The following is an 8,680-nucleotide window of genomic DNA, read 5'->3' on the forward strand; positions in this document are numbered from 1 at the left end:
CACCCAGGTGAATTGATTTGACTAAATAAAGCAGTCGCCTTTGTTCACCTAGGAATTAATTCACTCAGATGAACAGATGCGGATACCTGGGTGCTTTAACTCCTATAAGTGAACAAAGGCGACCGCTATAATCGACTCAATTCACCTGGAAAATGAGACACTAGGTGTAATTGTTCAGAAGTGAATGAGGACACTAAAAATTTCACTTTCTTCACCTAAGGGAACAAAGTTGAATAATCCGAACATTCGATCCTTCTTCGTCTACCATGTGAATTGTGAAAACTAGTATCGAACATTGGGTTTTTTTCATGGGGTCTGGGTATTTCAAATAGGCAAACTTCATACCACAACACACATCTTTATTTTCTCCTTCACCCTAATTAATAATTTCATTATTACACAACATGTATATAGAAAGATTTTATACAATAGTGTATAATTAATAGCTAATTAACTATATTAATCAACAATACAGTAAAAAGAATTATGAATCACTTAATTATTAAATTGGCAGTCTATTTTAATGATATGTATCTTTTGCAGTTTGGAACAGCCGTTAACATTATTTATCTATTAATTAATATTATCTTATCCACAAAAGTAATAAGTTCATAATTTTTGTAGAAAAGTTTCGCTCAAAGCTTCTTTATAATTTTCTTACAAAAACATGCACTTAATGTATTGTAGAATTAAAATTGCTTGCTGGGAGATTATTTCAAATGACTACACTTTTTCCATATTTTTCATTTAATTATAAAAATAACTAAAGAGTATTATTTGGACGCTCAGAGCCAATTAATTGTAGTGCCATTTGATGACCCTCATAACACAACAAAAATCAACGTCTTTAGCTTAACAATCTCGCAGCAAGCGGTACGCTATTTTTAAGCTTATTTTTGCTAATATTTACAATTGCATGTTAATCTTTTAAAAATCTAAACTGTGACAGATTAACAGTAAAATAAATAGCAATTTTTATTAATGTAAATAACAATATTTTGTAACATCAATGGGGTAGTCACGATCAGTTTCGTGAAAAATAACATCATGCCATCGATTCATTGAAATTGTACGATAAACACGATGAAAACAATGATTGAGCATTGTAAGAAATACATCATTTTATTTGAGTAGTTAAGTATGTAAGTATATAAATCTTAGAATCGTTATGAAAATCAAAATCAAGTTATCGCAGACTATAAGTTTCTTACTTTATAATGGACCATGGAATGTTAAACGTGGATAGTACATTCCCGACGTTCTTGTTCTTTTCTTTGTTGGTATCTGTAAGTAGAATAAATATTATGACTGTATTTATAAGGCATTGAAAGTCTGCATAATATTGTCATCTTCAGTACCTACATAATACTTTCAAAATTGTGAAAAAATAAGAGTAACTTTAATGAGAGATTACAGAGATACTTTTTGAACTAACAATAAATACAGGTATTTTTTTTTAAATTTAGATAATCTTCCCCGTTATTGCACGGGGATAAATGAACCATAATAACGATATAGGTAGATCTAAAATACTGAACTGTTCTATTTGTGACATTGACAGCGGGGCGCCACCGTCAATACCGGATCGCTGGTTCCGATTTTCGATAGGTTGGAAACATAGTTGAACGATGGTGGCGTCCCCCTGTCAATGAGTTTGGTGGGACTATAGATTTTAATCAATAGTTTAACAGATAGAAAACGTATTTACATACTTATCGATTAATGACGATATATCTGCGGCAACGGGGGCAAAGCTTCCTGAAAGCCCATCGCTCCCGTTGGGGCCTCCACTGTTAGACATAAATTAATTATCATAGCATTGCATTAATGTAGATAGCTCTACAAAAATTAGTGAAGCTTAGCTAGCGTGATGGTTTTTCAAGTAAAGCCATATCTCTGGGTATTATGCTAATCTAATCGACGTAGATATACATCCTGCCTACCTACTTATAAAAAGGCTGAGAATACACAAGGCTAAACAAAATTTGGTTGTTACATTTCACGAAAAACTTTAAGCTGATTAGTATCTTTTTAGTAATGTTCTTGCATGCATGCATGACACAACTGATACTATCAACAATTTAAACGTAAGTATTCTTTTGTTGCGATGTAATTACTCAAAAGTCTGTTTAAAAATAACGATTGTATAATAAAAGAGTCAACTACTTTCTATGTCTATTTCAGCAGCTATCGCAATCGTCAGTGTGCTTGTGTTGCGGAGGTGCGTGGAGGCGGAGTGAGCGGGGGAAGTACCTGGGTTCTACCTGCTGGTGGTGCGCGCGCTGCGCCGCCCGCTGCCGTACGTGCTGCCGCACGGGGAGCCGCCGGACCCTGCCATTATTATTTTAATGTTATCAGATAAATTTTTGGTACTGAAAATGCAATTTAATCTTAATTAAGAAAATGTTAACTATAGTTAAAAAATGTACTAAAAGTCAAGCTAATCATTGTTCGAAAAACATTTTTCCTGATATTTAACCACTTCATTTGACATCTGTCAAATTTGACCATTGGTTATTTTAACTACGAACCAAAAAACTGGGCCATCCATAACAACATTATTTCAAACTATTAATCATAATTAATCGATATCAACATTTTTAGACTAAATACTGAACACTAATAATTTGAATTCGATTATCGATTTACTTTTAAATACGTGCACATCACTAAAATCAATGTGTCAAAATTCAGAAACGCGGGAAATCTTTGCTAATTTGAAAAGTTTGCACAATATTTCCGCGGGAATGGAAAAGTTACAAAAGATGTAAAATAATTCATGATAACAAAAAATAAAAATTACGTGTGTATGTAAACTGAACCATAGGTTTGTAGATGATTCGTATGAAATCTATGAGATTTTAGGCATATGTAGTGAAAATGTACGAGAACGGTCCAGCAACCGCGCGATTATCGCTGTATCTCAGTGCCGGATGCTCTACTAACTAGGCATCGGTGGCGCCATCTTTGAGTGCAAATGTGATAGTCCTCCTATCGCTTCAGCGCTCACCAGTTGGCGCCACTGTCTTTAGTGATTATTAGTGATAGTTAGGGCCTTGCCACACTGGCGGATTACGAGCGTTTTCAACGGTCGTGACGTCTTCGCCGCGGAGCCGCGGTGTGTTCTCTGCGTCACCGCTCCGCTTAGAAAACACTTGCAAATCTTGCAATGCGCCAGTGTGGCAGCTCACTTACAGTGGGATGATCCGAAATGCACAGCTCACTCTTCTCAGTGCTCCATCCACACTATACACGGCGCAAAGACGCGTGACAGGCGGTGTAATAATAAAACAGTGCATAATTATCACGTTTTCTCTCGCACTCACACTGGTTTCAAGAGTGACGTCACACAGAGGCTGGCCGCTATGCCTGCCTAGGTTAGGATAAAGTCAAAAGTCAAAGTCAAAATTTCTTTATTTGTTTGGACTAATAAATAGTTCTTACAAATCGTCATTTTGCTCTTAAGGAGCCTCTACATGTCTCATAATCTTTTTACCCTACCAGCGCTTCGAGACCAACATTTGGCAAGTGCTGAGAAGAAGCGCCGCAACAAACTCAGTCACCACTGTCTGCCGGTTAATATAAATAAATAGAAATAGTAGTAGTAGGTACATTCGATTCAGGAGCAGTTCACTGAATTTACCATGCATTCTTGTATGGTGTATCTTATAAGAATGGGTATACAAGATTGCGTGGTATATTAAACAAGGTAGTGACGTGCTAATATCTAGACTTACATATTAAGATACTAGTAGAAATGACTCGCATACATAAATTTGAATAACTTGGATTGACCAGTCCCCGAAAGCAGCGCCTGTTCACAGACATGACGAGTGAACCAGCCATCGCTTCACTCGACCATATTAGAGGGAATGTAACGAATACATGATACTTAATTAATAATTAATGATACTTAATAATAATTTTAATAAAATAAGGGTATCTGTTTCAAAAATTACTTATAGCCCCGCCTGCCACGAGTCTGCGTCGAGATTAGGTGGAGCATTGATCAGGGCCCCAATTACTTACGCTAATTTTTAACGTCTCCAATACAGACGCGCTTCTTCGATTTCTTTGATTCTGCGATACGGATTGGTCAAAACAACTGACGTCAGCTGTTTTGACCAATCCGTATCGCAGATCGAAGAAGCGCGTCTGTATTGGAGACGTTAAAAATGGGACAATATTATTTGATCCTCTAAAAACTAATTGATCTTTTTTGTATGTGCACTTTTAAAAATAAATGATGTTTTTTATTATATTTTATCTTTATATTAATTATTGGGTCTATATTAGTTGATCTATGGATAAATTATGAAGGATCTTCATTAAAGGTAACATAATATTTATGTTTAACATACTCTTTTAATATTTGGTAAACAAAAGTAATATTCGATCCTCTTTTTTAGTTATTGATCTTTAATTTTGTTAATTTGATGATTTTTATATCAAGTTTGCCTTTTAATATTGATCACCTAATAAATACATTTCGATCTATGTATAACTCAACTTTAAAATATATTTGATCTAACAAAAAATATTATTGGTTAATATTTTTAATTAAAAATATCTTTTAATTTACGCGGTACTTTGTGGTTGAGTGACAATCGTCCGTCATTGGTTACTGAGTTGGCCAAGGGCTTAGCGGCCAATAAGCAAGCAGAATGGTACATTGCCATATTTGTTTAAATTACAAGCTTTGCTTAGTTTGGGACTAGAGGCGCTATGTAAAATAATTTCTTACTTCTGACATCCCTGAACCCATCATAATTTTTACCTCTTTATTTTTTTCAAATCGCAAGGTTGATTTTCTCTTATAGTCTTTTTCACCTAAGATGATCCGTATGACGTTTCGAGTTTGAAAGATTTAGAGATGTCACATAACTAAACCATAGCGATTTATCTATCGATTTTTTTCGAAGAGTTAGTAAAACCTACTTTTACAGAAATATTTTGTATAGGTGTTATTTAACAAAAAAACGTTTTTTTTTTTAATTACAAATATTATTGTAACAATTTTTTATTGATATTCAAATTTCATGGTTCGTGTTCAAAAAAACGATTCCTAAAAAGTACTGGTTCTGTTTCTTTAAATTAAAAACTATTAATTTATTTTCAATGCGTTTATTAAATAAAGTCAATAATCGAAAAATATAGTTGATTTTTGTGATGTTTTTAATAACTAAGTATTCACTGCAATCGATTAATGTACCGCGCAAATAATCGATTTTATTATTCAAGAAATACCCCAGCACTAAATCTATTCCGTTTCACACATTGCGTACATTAAATAATAAATATTTTTACATCGTATTTAATTAAAATATAATCAATAGACTCAGATTTTACTATATATTTCAAGACAAGTAGTTATTTTTTTTTTTATTATATTGCTAATAAAATACAAATATTTTTTCAAAAATATTCTGCATATGTAGTATGCGTAATATGGATAACCTTGAAGTGTCATACGGATCATCTTACGTGAAAAAGACTATAGTATACCGATCTCGACCGTGATCAGTGACCATAAAGCACTAAACGATATTTGTTTACTTTTAGTGCGACATCGGGTCGTAAGGACCTGATAAGTTTTTTTTTTTTTCAAATATTTACTGTGTTTGACGAAACAATTGCAAAACAATATTTATCTTTCGTACTACTGAAAAGACCGAATATATCCATCCCGCACCAACGCATCCAGCACCTAAGGTCAATTCGACCCGATAACGCAGTGTGAACGTGTTAAGTATGCTTTTTTAATAAAAAAAAAATCTTTGAACATCATGTGCCTTTAAATAGTTTCCGTCCTTTGACTACAACCACAGAATAATAATAAACTAAGTACTCTACAACTTAATAAAAATAAGTACCATAACATTATTATTTTGAAGATTATTTGATATAGACAAAAAATAATTTATACAAATCGAATTATTTAAAAAAGTATCACAATATTGAATATTTGGTGCTCATTTCTTTTATTTTTGAGGACCAACAAGTAACGATCAGTTATAATTTTTACATCTCAAATTTTTTTTGCGTAGTTCAAAAGAGGTTAAAATATCGATCGATTTTATTTATTTTATGTCTCAAAGAAAGAGGATCAATCATTAAAATAGATGACCATTTAGATTTTTTTATTTGCCGTTTTTGCTAATTTAAAAAGATCATTTAAATACATGCCGTTAAAAATGAGCGTAATCGGGGCCCCCGCTCAAACGGCCTTGGGTACTAGCGGTACCCAAAACGAAATTTGTAGTCAAGTGGCCTTGGGTACTAGCGGTACCCAAAAAATGTGTTTGAATATAAAGCCTTACGTCTATTAGATTACTGATACAATCGAATGGCAAAAAAACAGATGGATTCTCTATGAAATACCGGTTTTTTTAAGGTACGACGTAATCCGCGATGACGTAATCGCTGTGGCCACTCAACGGGATTACGTTTCGCGCGGCTGGCCGTTTGAGCGGAGGGCTCGCAGTGGTATCGGAGCATACGCAGTAGACAGTACCACAGAATAATAATAAGTACTACGTACAGAAGTTTTACTTCGTGAAGGTATTTAAAAAAATGTATGCTCAATGTCATTAACAATATGGTGTAATTTAGCCTGTCACAAGAGTCAAGCACCATTTTGTTGACAAACGTCAGTGATCGGCACTGCGCCGAAGCTATAGGGCTGACTTTGGTAAAATGATTTGACGTGAGGTGCCAAACTGCGGAAAATGGCGGAGGAAATACATGATTTAGCATGAATTATCATGAATAATATTAACTACTTATTTACCTCTCAGTGTCTTGAGGCAACTTAAAAAAGTACATTCTGTGTTTTTATTATTATTTAGGCAGTAAGATACTGCACAGTATTCAGTACACCATTTTGTTTATTTTCTTCCATCGTACACAAGAATACGCGTGCGTGAGTCAATGTTCGCTCGTATGTGAGGCCTTGTCGAATAGTATCCTGTAGGTGGGCCATCGTGCGTGTTTTGTTTTCGATGTAAACTCGCGGAGATGAACAGGCCTGACAGTACCTTTGGTGGTGGTGTTGGCGGCGGAGTCGCTGTTGTCGTCGGAGTCGGTGTGGGCGTCGCGCCAGGCGCCGGCCGGCGCGCGCAGGCGGTGCCGCGCTTCCACTGTCGAGCATTTAGACAGGCTCGACTCGTCTGCGGCGGAAACGGCCTCGTTGGCACGTGTCAAACTGAGGCTTGCCAATTGGGTTCGGGGGAATTTTGAACGGGACTTAATTTACTACTTAAGACACATCTGCTGTGGTTTCAGCCATATAAATAAAATCTTGCACGATATACTTATGGAGCGTCCACACTAGGCGAATATGCTCGCGCGGCAAACTCGACATCCTGCTCATCCTGCTCTTGAGTGAGCAAGATGTCGAGTTTGCCGCGCGAGCATATTCGCCCAGTGTGGACACACCATTACGCTATCGCAGAAACAGATGCTAGATTCTTCACATATTTAACGAATTTAGAGCTGTACTTTCAGCAGATGTCTCACTACAGAGAGTATTGGTTGGGCCTTTTATAGTCATTAATGGGCTATGTGGGTTTTCTTTGTATGAATTATTGATTGGGCCTGTAGCCATTGGTCTGGGAGTTTTTTTTGTTTAAATTGTAAAAAAAACACAAATTATCTAGTACTTGAAATCTGTTTACGAGTTAAATCTTATACTTAAATATTTAAAGTTAATTCTGTCTCACTGTCACGAATTGTTTCTACAAAGGCGCCGGCGGGCGCGCGCAGGCGGTGCCGCGCCTCCACTGTCGAGCATTTAGACAGGCTCGACTCGTCTGCGGCGGAAACGGCCTCGTTGGCACGTGGCAAACTGAGGCTTGCCAATTGGGTTCGGGGGAATTTTGATAGGGACTTAATTTACTATGGTGTAGGGATACATCTGCTGTGGTTTCAGCCACATAAAATCTTGCACCATATACTAATAAAGCCATGTATTCATTAGGCAACTTTTGTTGATAAACTGTTTATAAACACAGGTTTCTGAAACTTGGCCGTCCACACTTGCTCTCCACTCATAGCGAGGAGCACGGCAACATGTATCATAAACAATGTTTCATCACCTATGTTTATGGACTGTTTATAAACTGTTTACAGAGATGATGAAACATTATGAAACATTGTTTATGAACAGTTTATAAACAGTGTTTATCAATAAATGTTTCCTAATGAATACATAGTACTTACGCTATGGCAGTGCTTTCTTCAAACATTTAATGAATTTAGAGCTGTACTTTCAGCAGATGTCTCGTTACAGAGCGTATTGATTGGGCCTGTAGCCATTGGTCTGGGAGTTTTTTTTGTTTAAATTGTAAAAAAAAAACACAAATTATCTAGTACTTGAAATCTGTTTACGAGTTAAATCTTATACTTAAATATTTAAAGTTAATTCTGTCTCACTGTCACGAATTGTTTCTATAAAGGCGCCGGCGGGCGCGCGCAGGCGGTGCCGCGCCTCCACTGTCGAGCATTTAGACAGGCTCGACTCGTCTGCGGCGGAAACGGCCTCGTTGGCACGTGGCAAACTGAGGCTTGCCAATTGGGTGCGGGGGAATTTTGATAGGGACTTAATTTACTACTGTTGGGACACATCTGCTGTAGTTTCAGCCACTTAAAATCTTGCACGATATACCTGCTTACGCTGTCG

General features: G+C 36.2%; 1 long non-coding RNA gene across 1 annotated transcript; it reads right to left on the minus strand.

Moving 5' to 3' along the window:
• Nucleotides 1-382: 382 nt before the first annotated feature.
• Nucleotides 383-7,124, minus strand: LOC135076623 (uncharacterized). Its single transcript, XR_010258326.1, has 4 exons — nt 7,038-7,124; nt 2,254-2,331; nt 1,713-1,790; nt 383-1,284 (listed from the first exon to the last, which is right to left on the minus strand). It is a non-coding gene; the product is annotated as an uncharacterized LOC135076623 (long non-coding RNA).
• Between the last annotated feature and the right edge of the window lie 1,556 nt (nt 7,125-8,680).

This window comes from Ostrinia nubilalis, chromosome 1, assembly GCF_963855985.1.
Source record: "Ostrinia nubilalis chromosome 1, ilOstNubi1.1, whole genome shotgun sequence".
Lineage (NCBI taxonomy): Eukaryota > Metazoa > Arthropoda > Insecta > Lepidoptera > Crambidae > Ostrinia > Ostrinia nubilalis.